At 43.9% G+C, this 14,233-nt stretch overlaps 1 protein-coding gene and 1 pseudogene across 8 annotated transcripts in view; both read right to left on the bottom strand.

Annotated features, from left to right (window-relative positions):
* ASAP2 (ArfGAP with SH3 domain, ankyrin repeat and PH domain 2) overlaps positions 1–14,233 on the bottom strand; it is a 173,800-nt gene that overhangs the window by 97,320 nt on the left and 62,247 nt on the right. The gene's annotated exons all lie outside the window — the stretch shown is intronic.
* On the bottom strand, positions 7,440–8,182 carry LOC118351166 (60S ribosomal protein L26-like; annotated as a pseudogene).

Here is a 14,233-nt window from a genome sequence, read left to right as displayed (position 1 = left end):
ACTCAAGTTTCAGGGGGAAAAAAGGCAGGATACAAAACCACATATTTAGTCTCAACTTTATAAGAAGTTAAAATGTAGAGAAGAGGCTGAGGAAAATCCATCAAAATGCTAAGTGGTGGTAAAAATAGCAAGCACTCCAACAGCGTAGCTGGTGTATGCCAGGTACCAGCCCGCGTCTATGCAGCCCTGTATCCTCTCCCAGTGGGCATCCTTCTGGTGCAGGAGCAGCTAGCCCGGGGGGCACAGCTCTGACTGGCCAGGCCTTGACCACTATCCCGCAGGGCTGCAGGCCAGGAACACACCTGTCCCACAGGGAGTGGGACCCGCCTGCAGCCATGACTTTGTGCTACTGCTTTTCTGAATTTTCTAAAATAAGCTCATATCATCTTTATAATCAGAAAACAACATAAAGGATAAATAAAAATAAATTGAAGTGTCAGCTATTCTGGCTGGATAATTTTGGCTCTCTGTGCCTGCTGAGGATATTACAATCTGTCTTTCTCCACCGAAGCCTCTCCTGGGCAAGGTGACATGATAGAGACAGCCTTTGGAACCTGAGTACTTACCTGCATCATCTCTGAAAAGACACAGGCACCTACAAATCGAAATGGGTTTGATGAGAAACCTATTTTATAATCCCTGGGCTCACACTCAGGACAAGAGGAAGCATGGTCTCTCCCTTGGGAGTTTCTCCAACATACGGGGCTCTTTCCTATTTTCAAAAGTCAGTCCTTTAACCCTTTCCTGGGGCATCCCCTTTGACCTCATGGAAACCACCAGGTTTTTTTTTTTTTCTTTTTTGAAGATTTTATTAATTTATTCATGAGAGACACACATTGAGAGGCAGAGACACAGGCAGAGGGAGAAGCAGGCTCCCTGCGGGGAGCCCAATGTGGGACTCGATCCCGGGACCCTGGGATCACTCCCTGATCCAAAGGCAGATGCTCTACCACTGAGCCACCCTGGCGTCCAGGAAACCACCCATCCTTGTGGAGATGCTCATGGATGTATCCCATCTGGTGATATCTAGCACAGGAAGCTAGCAATGAAGTTATTAATTAAGGTCAAGGTGTGGGCTGGCTACTGAAACATGAACACTTTTGTCTGAGATCACCTCATTCTCTTTGATCCTGCCCTCTATTACTAACAACACAGTGACAGCTGGAAGTCTGTGTGATGAACTCCACACAGGCCCATTGCCTCCATATATGCCCCCCCACCCCCACCCCACCCCCTGGCTCACAAAAGTACGTTCGGGAGGAAAAGGAGGGAGTGAAGATCAGAGACTACTAGATGAGGTCTTTTTTTATGCTGTCCTTTTTGTCACTTTAGATTATAGGCTCAGAGTACAGAAAACCTATCAACATTCACTTGTGTGTACTCATTCTCTATTTCCCGAATACCCACTATCAGGCAAGAACATTATTCCTGGCTACCAAAGGGTAAAAATCTAACCACGTTGAGAGCCTTTTCCACAACAAGCACTAATGAACACAAGAATTCATGAAGCAGAGCCCCCGCCTCAAGCAGCAAAGCTTCTGTGTGAGAAAAAGTCATATGCCAGTCAATTCGGTGCAGAGATGACAGCTGCAAAGAAAATGACACTGGGGACTCAGGGGTGGGGAGGCAGGGGTAGACCAGGTGTGGCCAGAGCATGGGGAGCAGCCAGTGGGAGCCAGATGAAGGACTGCAATCCCAGGTGACAGAGGGCCCCTAAAAGGCCACAGAGTGACATGATAAGACTTCCATTTAAGGAAGCCAGATTTGGAGGGGACAAAGATGATAAAGCCTGGTAACTGCGAGTGCACAATTGAGCAAGAACAATAAATGTGCACGAACAGTGCTCCACGATACACGTTACTGGGAGGCAGAACTGAAGCTTGATAGGAGGAAGAGAGTACATTTTCTGGGGCTGGTGATGGAAAAGGCTTCTCGGAGGAGGTAAAGCTTATAGGACTTTCGTCCTTCAGAATCTGGTCCAGGAGATTCAAGCTGAGCAGCCAGCAGCTTGACTCAGCCCAGATTCTCCTTAACCAAAGAGCTACTTCCCATCCTAGGGCTGCTCTATGGCCGAATCGGAGAAGGAGGCAGAGGCTCCAGCTGAAGGGCTGGCAAGGCTCTCCTTTAGCCTGGAATCCCCAGGTTAAAAGCATGGAAAGTGGGGCAGTAAATCAACATGTGCTAACTGCGGACTATTGGCTCGTAGAAACTTAATGTCCAACTACACAGATGCCCTCTGTTGGCGCAGGAGCTTGCCCGACCGCACCAGAGACTGCATTGTCACTGCCACTTGCCTTCAGTCTTTCTCCCCTTTATTTTTGCCTCCTCCTCCCTAAGGATAAAATTTCCATTACTTACAGATGCTCACCAGACTTCCCCCTGCCCCACTTCTTTGAGAGCACAGCGGACCAAGAGAAAAGACCATGGGAGTCTTCATGCCCCGGGACAAGCAGCCTCAAAAAATCACTGGTCTCCAAGCCTCATGTAACAGCTGCTAGTCAGGCAGGAAAGATTTTAGAGACATACACATATACCACCATATGCATACACACATGTACACGCACACACAACCTTTCACCTCTACAACTCTGGGAAATTTTATAGATGAGGAAGGAGGTTTGGATACTCTTTGAATAATGTAGTCAATGTTTTACAGTAAATAAGGCAGAGTCAACTCTGATGGTATCACATCTGTAAAACATGGGGGGTTTAGCTAGATCACTGGTTCTTTAATTTTTTTTCTTTATCACAGCACCAATAAAAATCAGAAGAATGTTTCAGATTACCTCTCCAGGAAAAAGTACCTTTACATAATTTCCTATACAATTTTTGGGATGCACAGACCCCTTAAGCCTGTCTGCAGACTCTACATACCAGGTGAAAAAACCCTAGCCTAGATGAGCTTAAAAGTTCCCCACCCAATAAATATGACGACCCTAAGTACAATTCATGTTAATACCTGGGACTCTATGTCACAAATTTGAGTGTTCCTTCCAATTAGCTACCCTTTCACAATTAATATGTTGATCACTGCTGACAGGATTCCACAAGTTACTCATCTAAATTCCAATTATTATTCTTAACCAGCAGGAAGGAGACCACAAGCATCTCAGAGGCTTGTAAGTGGAAGACATCTCAAGGTCTCAGAGTCCATGACCCCACCACACCCTACAACTTCTGTAGAGAAGGGGGCACCACACCTCTACTGAAACCCTTCCAAAGGCCAGCTCACTTCTCTCTCATGTTTGAGTCAAAGCCTGCTCCCATCAAACTACCCTCCAGAGAGGAACAGATGGTATGCCTCACTTCCTCATCCTAGAGAATGCCTTTAGATATGCCCTCCCTAGCTAAGAAGTCCTGGGTCTTTCCAATGTCCTCCTACAATGAGGTTTTTAGCTCTAAGATTTTGAGGTTCCTCTTAAAATGTTGCTCTTATGGAGCATCTGGATGGCTCAATGGTTGAGCGTCTGCCTTCAGCTCAGGTCATGATCCCAGGGTCCTGGGATAGAGTCCCGCATCAGGCTCCCTGCAGGGAGCCTGCTTCTCTACATCTCTGCCTCTCTCTGTGTGTCTCACATGAATAAATAAAAAAAATTTTTTTTAAATGTTGCTTATAACTCAATAGTGGGGTAACCACCTTTTTTTTTTTTTTTTTTTTTTTTTTCTTAAAAAAACATACTTCCCCTAAGTCACCTGATTCACCTTTGAGCTTCTCACATACTGGTTCATACTGAAGTTGTGATCAATCAAAACCACCTGGACTTTTTCCAAAAAGGATCACCATGGCTCAGCTAGGTGATATCCAGGACAGCCCCACAGCCTTACTGCTTGGTCCTTCTTTGCTGTGTGGACCCTCATTCACACCCGGTGCCTTGTGCACTAGGAATTGTGCTGCCATGGACAAAAGCAGAGATAGAAAGGCAAGTCTGGCTGTGAATCTCTAGTTCCTAGCTCGACAACCCTGGGCAATGACCTCTCTGTGCCTCACTGACCTCATCTGTGAATGGAGGTGCTGATAGTACCTAACCCACAGAGTTATTGTGAGGATTATACTTATGTAAACTAGTTATCTAGCACAGTGCTTGCCGTACAAGAAGTACTTCATAGGTGTCAGATTTTTATTACTGTTATTATGCCTCCAGTCTCACATTATGAACATCAATACAGAAGCACTTTCTTTTATCATTTATCATGATCTACTTCTTTTGATCACAGACACAGCAATATATATTTTGTATCTTGAGTTTTTAGTCTGAAAATGTCATCATAAGCATTTTTTTTTCATGTTGCTACATAACCATAATTCCATCAAGTAGTATATCCTAATTTAGTTATAGGAGGCTTTCAAGTTTTCTCTGTGAGGAAGCACTGGGACAATGCAATGAGCATCTTTGTGCATCTTCCCACATAAAGAATTTTATTTCTCTTGACATGAACCATCAAACCACTTTTTAAAAATTCCATGTCCTGGTTTTCAATGTACCAGCAAAGTAGTAGAATACCAGTTGCATCCTATTCATGCCAATCACAGGGGATTATTTGATTTAGTTCTTTTTCTCATGTAACAGATAGAAAATCAGGCCAGATATAGTACCTTCTTCATGCACAATGGAATGTCACTTCCTAAGCTACTGCACAGATTTCTTTCAAACTGTTCTATCCTAATTATGTATCTATAATATAAAAAATTCTCTGTATTCTCTGTATTAATTTAATAGCTATATCTAATTAGCATTGCAAATAAAGGGAGAAAAACACACAAAATTACTAAATTCTCATTTTCTTCCATAAGGGGAAGATGGTAAGGGCTTACAGGAAAATTAGCATTTCTTTCTTTATACTTCTCATTTCAACGATGTGACAATTACTCTAGGACATTCAGCTCCAGAGAAAAGAAGATATCCCTCTCTCAGTGAGAAGAGCTGCACCAAATCTTTAAGATACAGTAATTCTAGAGAAGTGAAAATGAAAGTCTTCCGTTACTTCCTTTTTGATAAAGATGAGTTTTTCCACCCACTGATATGTCAAACAGCTAAAAAATGTCAGCTTCGACTTCTGGGAGGGCGGGGGCGCAGGGAGAGAGAGAGTATCTTTGGGCTGAGACAGAGCTTGGGATATTTTAGACTAATAAAAGTTTCAAAACAAATATAAACTGTATGTTTTTAAGACATCAGATAGCAGCTTATTATAAGCGAAAAAAATTATTGTAGACACCGTCTCTCCACAAACCATTATAATGACGGCTTCTGCAAACCTGCATTAAGATGTTCTAGAAAACACACCTAGATGGACTGTCATCTTCTTTGAAAAATGAGAGCAAATGTAATATACTTGCTATTGTGTAAGAAAACTATTGTTTTGTATCTGTGGGGACACACATGATACCCTTTTGGCTTCAGCCAATGTTTCAAGTTACACGTGTGTGTGTACACATGTGCTGTGTGGAATAGTATTCTCACAGGCCAGGAGCAGCTGCAGTGTCACTTGGGAATTTCCTGAACCTACTGAACCAGAAACTCTATAAAGATGGAGGTGCTCAGCACCCTGTGTTTTAATAAGACCTCCAGGGGATTCTGGGCACTCTGACATTTTAGAACCACTACCCTCATGCAGAGGTTGGCAAACTTTTTCCTAAAAAGCCAGAGAATAGGGATCCCTGGATGGCGCAGTGGTTTGGCGCCTGCCTTTGGCCCAGGGCGCGATCCTGGAGACCCGGGATCGAATCCACATTGGGCTCCCAGTGCATGGAGCCTGCTTCTCCCTCTGCCTGTGTCTCTGCCTCTCTCTCTCTGTGACTATCATAAATAAATAAATAAATAAATAAATAAATAAATAAATAAATAAATACCTTAAAAAAATTTAAAAATAAAAAAAAAGCCAGAGAATAATCTAATTTTTTAAGATGTTATTTACTTATTTAAATTTTATTTATTCATTCAGGAGAAACCCAGAGAGAGGCAGACACACAGGCAGAGGGAGAAGCAGGCTCGCTGTGGGGAGCCTGATGTGGGACTCGATCCCAGGACCCCGGGATCATGCCCTGAGCCGAAGGCAGGCACTCAACCGCTGAGCCACCCAGGGGTCCCAGAGGGTAAATATTAAAGGCTCTGCAGGCCAAGAGGCAGTATTGAGGTTACTGTGTAGGTACCTGGTAATATGGTAAAAAACCAGCCGTAGCTCACAGGCTGTAAAAACACAGCTGGTAGCTCTAAGGCACCGCAAATCCCCCTTCTACATAAATCTATATAAATCCTCACATAGCAGCAGAGAGGAGTCAGCCACAAGTGCACCAATTACACCTAAAGTTTTATGTTTCTCTCTTCGACACGAAGAGGACAGTCTAAGAACTTGCAGCAGAAACACAGGAATGACAATTCTGGGGCACCGACTATGGATCTGCTAGCCTCTGCACTAGCCACTGCATGGAACGCACAGCAAGCATACATGCCGCTGCCATGCTCACCTGAGCCCTGAACCCCATCTGCCACTTCTGTCCTGTACTATCTCAGTTAATCTTCACTAACAACAGTTTAAAATATTAATATTCCCATCTCACGTGTGAAGAAACTGAGGCTCAGAAAGATTATTTTCCCGTGACAGGCTTTTTGAGTGGCACACCAACTTCTATTCCAGGCTTCTTGCATTCTACTACCTAAGTGCTCTTTACCCTGAACTACACTGCCTCCAAGAATTAGTCCCTGACCTCAAGGGCTTGCCATCTAGTTAAGGAGCAAAGATCAACAGACATACACCTGCTAGAGAATAATAAAGAGCAATATTTAAAGAGTAAGTAGGACCTGTGTATTAGGTACTCACTTTTTCATTCCTGGCTGAGTAAAAGAGTCAAAATGGATTCAACTGCAAAACTCAGAACTTAGAGGTAAGGTGTGGAAGGCAGAATAATGTCCCCTCCCACCCCAAAGATATGCACATCCTGATGTGTGGGCCCTGTAAAGATGTTCTGCTACCTGACAAATGGGAAATGAGGTTGCATATGAAATTCAAGTTATTCATCAGCTGAATCTGAGATGGGGAGATTATCCTGGATCACCGGGGTCAGCCCAGTGTGATCGCAGGGTTCTTACCTGTGCAAGAGGGAGGAAGGAGAGTCAGTATCCCCTATGGACAAAACTGTGTTGTGCTCCTCCTCCCCCATCACCATCCTCCAGTGTGGTGAAGGGAGGTCTTCTAGAAGATACTTAGGTTTGGATGACATCATAAGGGTGAGGCTCTTCAGCATGGACTAAATGCTCTTACAAGAAAAGACGGCCAAGAGCCCACTCTCTCCACCATGTGAGGACACGATGAGAAGGCAGCTGTCTGCAAGCTAGGGAGAGAGCCTTCATCACAACCAGCCATGCTGACACTCTGACCTTGGGCTTCCAGCCTCCAGAACTATGAGACACAAATGTCTGCATTAAGCCACTTGGTCTGGGTATTTTGTTACAGCAGCCTGTGCAGAACAAGACAGAGTCACAGTAACAGAGTGTGAGAAAGACTCTACTGGCCATTACTGGCTTCAAAGATGGAAGGGCATAAACCAAGGAACACAGTTGGCCTCTAACAGCTGGAAAAGGCAAGGAAGTGCTCTCCCCTGGACTTCTGGGAAGGAGATCTGCCAACACCATCATTTTAGCCCACGAGACCCATCTTGGACTTGGGGTCTCCAGAGCCATGAGATAAATCTGTCTGCTTCTTTTTCATTGTAACAGTTTTTATTGGAAATTGTATATAAGATTACTTTATTCCTGTATCTTCTCAATGGTGTCTTCCTTATATTTGCTCTTTCCCTTTCCTACTTGACGAGATTCGGCTTTACATCCCAGGATCTTTTTGGGGTCTTTGTCCAGTTTTGGGCTAGGGATCACCACCTTATTAGGGTGAACGCCCACATGGACAGTTGCTCCATTTGACCTCACACCATATGTACCCGCTCAGTGCACATGACATATGTCTTCCTGTAAACCTGGACTACTCTGCCAATCTGCTGACCTTTGGAGCGTCCTCACACAACCTCTACTTTATCATTCTTTCGGATGGGCATGGCTCGAACACTATACTTCTGGCTCAGCATTTTGGAAAGAGGGGAAGACATAACCTTCCTGCAAATGTGGGAAAATGCACTGAAATACCCTTTATGGTTTCTGCTCCCATCAGATGTCACAATGGGGTTAAATTTCATTTTGGCCACTGGGGCTTCAGTGATGGCCACAAAGGAAAGAAATAAATTTGTCATTTTAAGGCACTCAGTTTGTGGTAAATTGTCAGAGTAGCCATAGAAAATATAAGAGAGTAAAGAAGGTTAATGCCATGTCAAGTGTCGGGTTGATGGATGTGGGTGAGGAAGGGGCAGGTCTTTAACAGGGGCCTGACACAGGAGAGCATGTGGGGACAGACCAGGAGTGGGGCTGGATGGCAGACAGTGTACAAGGACAGATACTGTCGTGACATGCTCATGAAGCAGGGGGAGGTCAGTCAGCCTGGAGCAGAGAGACACTGGAGACAGCGAGAGATCAGTCAAAGATCAGATGGGGCCAATCCATGACAAATCAGGAAAGTGGGCAGAAAAATCCCAATCTCAGAGAAACAAAGGAACACAAGACAGGAAAGGTATGTGGCAATATAAGGCATAAATGCTAAATCCTTTCTGTTCTTTTAATCATATGTGAAATGAGTGCTTTTCCTATGCAAGCAGTTGCCTTAGGACATTAAACACTCTCACGATCAAACCACATGGGCGTCCTCTTGGAACTAACCTCCTCAGAGACAGAATGAGTGTACACCCACAATGCTCCGGACCAACTGTGGTCACCCGCAGCTAATCCCTTCCTGAATATGCCCCACTGATTTCTGATGTCTAGTTCTGAAAAAATTTCATCTATCCTCACACTCCTCTACCAACAATATTCAAAAGAATGTGCTTACTAAAAGCAGTTCTAGAGAAGAGTTACAAAAATATTGTGAATTGCGTCAGCGACATCACAGGAAAAGGTATGGGGTTTCCTCTAGAAGTCACCAGAGAAGGTGACTTCTTTGAAGCAGGCACCATTGCTCTGAAATAAAGGCTTCAGGATCAGTATTCCAACTTTAAAATAATTCAGACTCAGGGCCTCATGATAACTCAAACTTGGCAACATCTATCAGATGGGTAAAAAAATGACAGAAAAGGAGACCCCCACCCCCAAAGGCAGGCTAACAGTCAGCCTGCTGTGCGGCGCCTCAGGAAGTCACAGGCTGGGTGCTCCAAGTGCGATGTTAAAAATTCCAGAACCAGCCTTTCAACTTCCTTAAGCCTCCGTTTCCTCCAATAAAGTGGCAAAATGCCCTTGCAGGCAGACAGAAGAGCAAATGCAGAGGGAGAAAGCACAGAATGACATGTACTGGGGGAACTGCAAATTATTTCCAAGAAGGGCACAGACTTGGAAGAGCCCCCTGGACAGGGAGCCTGGGGCTGAGGGGGTACAAGGGGCTCAGCTGCCTCTGGAGTTCTGCCATGTTTCCTGAGCCAACCAAGGCTTATGTTGAATTGATGAAGGGAGGTGATGGCACTCTTGTAAGCAAATCAATCTGGAAAAGGCTAAGACAGAGCTCCTTTCATAATCCCCAGGGGCAGGTTGAAGTCTCCAACCAGTCCTGCAGGAATAGACACCGGGTCACCTGTGCTTGACCCCAATTTCCCTACAATTCTCGAGCCCACGCAGGCCCTCCCCATCTCTCCCAGGCTCTGGAACTCACCTTTGAACACCAAAGTGACTAATGAGAAAACACTGTGAAGTTTTGAGAAGAGTGACATCACTAGGCTGTATTTTAGGAAACGACTCTGGGGCAGGTAAAGGAAGAAGGTTTGTGGCACACGCTCAACAATATAGGTCAGAAAGGCAGATTAGACCAAAATGTTACTAAATTTGTACAGGCTAGCTTCCTGACACCAGTGTGTTTACACCTCCTCCCTCTATGCTTGCTTGTTTAAAGCCACGTGGCAGGGTACTGGGTTAGCCTACAAGGACACACATGTCCTTCTCAGGACTGGCAGTGGTCACATGGCCAATGCCTGCATGAGAAGCACCATCCTTCCTTTTCATTTCTGATCAGAACAGCCTTCTTGACATACAACTTCAAAGTCACTCTTGAACCTCATCAGAATATAAAATATTCCCCTTTTAAACTAGTTTTAAATTCTAAACTCAAAAAGCCAAGTGAACACGGTTAAAAAAAGAAAAAAAAAAAACCTTTTAGATACTTTTTGAAATCTGTTGCTTGTCAAAAGAATTAAGCATCCATCTTTGAGTGATTTCTGGAAATCTCGAAGGTAGTCAGTCAGTCAGACACACTGAAGACACGTTGTGGCCTTGAAACAGAGCGGGCCCCTGAACACGGCCCCCAGGGCCAGCAGGAAGCCAAGATCCACAGAGCATCCTGGGAACATGGTAAGCCCTCTGATCTCAGATGGCTCATTTGTAAAATGAGGACAGTTGGCTGTAAAGATTAGCAGAATGTACAGAAAGCACAAGGTTTGTGTAAGTGTTCAGAAACATACAAACAATCATTACACCTCCCTGCACCACCCGACCCTGACTTTATCCCGAAAAGAGCTGGAGGCAGGTGACCACTTTTTTGGATATTCAAACAGTTGCTTCAGCAAAGTTCAGTGCTGAGTTAAGTGAAGAGTTTTATACTCTTTGAACTTTCCTTCTAAATAAATAATAATTTCTTACATATGCTTACATCTAGTTATGTGTTACTCAATGAAAACTAATTGTACTTCCTTCTTTCATAAAATCAGTAATTGTAAGGTAGCCAATCAATGTTTATGCACTTGCAAGCTAAGCATGGTGGTAGTTTCTGGGTTTGTTTTGTTTTTTAAAAACTGCAGAGGACTTTGGGGGTGCTTGGGTGGCTCGGTTGGTTGGGCATCCAACTTTTGGTTTCAGCTCAGGTCATGATCTTGGGATCATGGGATTGATTCCTGCACTGGGCTTGGTGCTCAGCAGGAAACCTGCTAGAGAATCTCTTTCTCCCTCTCCCTCACCCCCTGCTCTCTCTCAAATAAATAAATACCATCTTTAAAACAAAACAAAACAAAAAACTGTAGAGGACTTTGAAGAGCATCTAGTTGAAGGCTTTAACCTTGGCACTACTGTCATTTTGGCTCAGCTAATTCTTTGTTGGAACTCTCCTGTGCATTGTAGGAGCTCTAGCAGTATCCCTGGCCTCTACCACCAAGGTGCCAATAGTATGTGCACACGCCCACACATGTGTGCACACATACCTCTCAAGTGTTAGTAACCAAACTGGGGGTACAAAATCATCCTGGTTGAGAATCACTGATCTGCATTCTAACCTGACTGGATTATTTCAGATACAAGGAACCCAGGGCTAATACATGCTAAGCGATTTGCTCCAGAGTACAACAGCACCACAAACTCCAGATCCAAAAAGTTTTCAAATTTGGTTCAGACAAGCTTGGTCACGAACAACTTGAGTCTTTCCCACCTCTTTCCTTTCCTGAACTTCTTTCACATTCATTTGGAACTTAACCATAAACAACTTAATACCTGTATAATCAATTTGACATCAATACATTACAACATACAAAATATGGAAACTGAAGAGAAAAAAAAACTATAAAGTCAAAAATGCTAAAACAATCATTTCCTACATATGTGTTTTTCCCCCTTCTGAGAAATTTTTAATTTTCTCTTTATCCCTGAGGTCAAGATAGTAGGATATGTTCTGAATCATGTACACATATCCACCCACACATAAATACACACACGCCACACACACTTTGCATATGTACATGTACATGTGTGTACAATGTTTTCCTTAGAATGCAGTATACTCTCTCAATCTGAGATAGTATTTTATTTCTTTTAGAGAGAGAGAGCAAGTGAGAGCACACACACATACAAGAGGTGGGGGAGGGGCAGAGAGAGAGAGAGAGAGAGAATCTCAAGCAGGCTCCATACTCAGCGCAGAGCCCAACATGGGGCTCAACCTACAACCTTGAGATCATGACATGAGCCAAAATGAAGAGTTAGATGCTCAACAGACTGAGCCACCCAGGTGCTCCTCAACCTGAGATCTTAAACTTTTCTTTCTTCTTTTTTTTTAAAAAATATTTTATTTATTTATTCATATGAGAGAGAGAGAGAGGCAGAGACATAGGTAGAGGGAAAAGCAGGCTCCCCGCGGGGAGCCCGATGCAGGACCCGATCCCAGGACCTGGGGACCATACCCTGAGCTGAAGGCGGACGCTCAACCACTGAGCCACCCAGGTGCCCCTTAAACCTTTCTTTAGTTCTGAGAATATGGCAGCTATTATCTTTTAAAAACTTTCTCCTTTTCCATTTTCTTTTCCCTCTTCTACAAGTCTTTTTGGATGGATGCTAATACTCACCCCTCTGAATCTATTTTCTGTGGCTCTGGATTTTTATTTTACGCTGTCCATTCCTTTAACTCATGTTCCAGCAACACGGGGCCTCACTAATCCCCTCTTCCTATGTGTGCAGCCTGCCATTCAGCAAGTTTTAATTTCAACAATTATGTATTTTTCTACTTCCCCACCTTTTACTGGTTCTTTTTCACTAGTATCTTTTCCAGTTCTAGTAATTAAATATCTCCCTTGCTTTTTTTAAGGATGTTAATCACATGCTATTATTTTAAAGACCTGTTCTGATTGCCCTATTAATTTCGTTTCTTCAAGTGTAAGCTCTTCACTGTCTTGATTGGGGGGGGGGGCATCAAATGTTAGGCTCTTCTTAACAGCATTTTTGAGTGCAAAGAAGTGTCTCATTTTGATGCAGTCTGATTTGTCAATTTTTTTCTTTTATGCTATTGCCTCTGTGTCCTTTCTAAGGAGCCTTGGCTGCCCCCATGTTGTAAAGATGTTCTTCTATGTGTTCTTCAAGAAGCTTTAGAGTTTTAGTTTTTACTCTTGAATCTATGACCCATTTCAAAGTACTGTTTGTGTGGGGTGAGAGAGAGGGCTGTTCTGATGGAAAGATCCAGTTCTTCCGGTACCATGTGCTAGAAACACCCTCGTCTCCCCACAGGACTGCCTTGGCAACTGTGCAGTCAGACACATCTAAGTGAGGGTCTATATCTAGACTCTGTCTTTTGTTCCACTGATCTCCTGTTGGCCCCCGCTGGCAGCACAGTCTAGACCACTCCTGTCTCACAAGACTTGAAGGCAGATGGTTTAAGTTCTCCAACCTGTTTCTGTCCTAAGATTGCTTGGGATATTCCAGGTCCTGTGTGTTTCCATATACATTTTGGAATCAGCCTGTCAATTTCTCCTGGAGGACTTTTGATTAGGATTGTGGTGCATCTTAAGATCAATTTGGGGAGAGCAAACATTGTGATTATATCAAGTCTTCCAACCCACATATATCATATATGCCTCGTTTATCTTTAATTCTGACAGTGGCATTTGGTAGTTTTCAATATAGAGTTTTTGCACATCTTTTGTTAATCTGTTACTAAATATATTTGCCATTCCTGATGTAATACCAAATTTGTAGCTGAGATTTCCTACTGGCCTCGTCACAATCTTGGTTTGCAGAGCCCTCCCTGGGGGAGGCAAATGCAGTTATTGGAGCTGGTGCTCACAACAGCAGAACTGGGGTGGGGGCAGGGTTGGGCACAACAGGCATTCCAGACCGTTCCGCACCCCTCCCTCCTTTTGACCACTTATGGCATTCTCTGTCCTTCTACTCCAGTTGCTACTGTCATGAAAGGAAACACCTAAGGGTGATCCAGTGGCCTAACTGCTTCTGTAGGCACAGAGCCCTCCTCTTGGGGCCCCTCCTCCTCCTAGCCAGCAGCTGAGGGCAAAGGGAGTGTTTCTGTCGCACTCGACAGGTGGTGTGCTCTCCCAGGAGCCAGACTTACTCTCTGCAGTCCATCAGCTGGTTCCAAGGTCTCTGGGAGCTCTTACAACCTTTAGACCTCCAAGGCTGCTACTAGCTTATTTCTGAGAAAAACTACATAGTCATTTCATGACTTTAAAAAATTATTTTCTATCACCTGTAAGGTTTTGAGCAGGGGGCAGACCTGTCACATATGCACAGCCTGAAATCTTTAAGTCAGAGGAAAGTTTATTAGTCTAGATCAGATATTACTTTGAATAGTTGACTGTGCTTTTATGTTGTCATTCCAAATAAGAAAGGCAAGCATTGGATGAGAGAAACGGAAGGGCCATTCTAACATGATTAACACACAAACCAAACAA

The sequence above is a fragment of the Canis lupus genome, chromosome 17, assembly GCF_003254725.2.
Source record: "Canis lupus dingo isolate Sandy chromosome 17, ASM325472v2, whole genome shotgun sequence".
Taxonomy (NCBI): Eukaryota; Metazoa; Chordata; class Mammalia; order Carnivora; family Canidae; genus Canis; species Canis lupus.
This window is presented reverse-complemented; position numbering and strand designations above follow the sequence as displayed.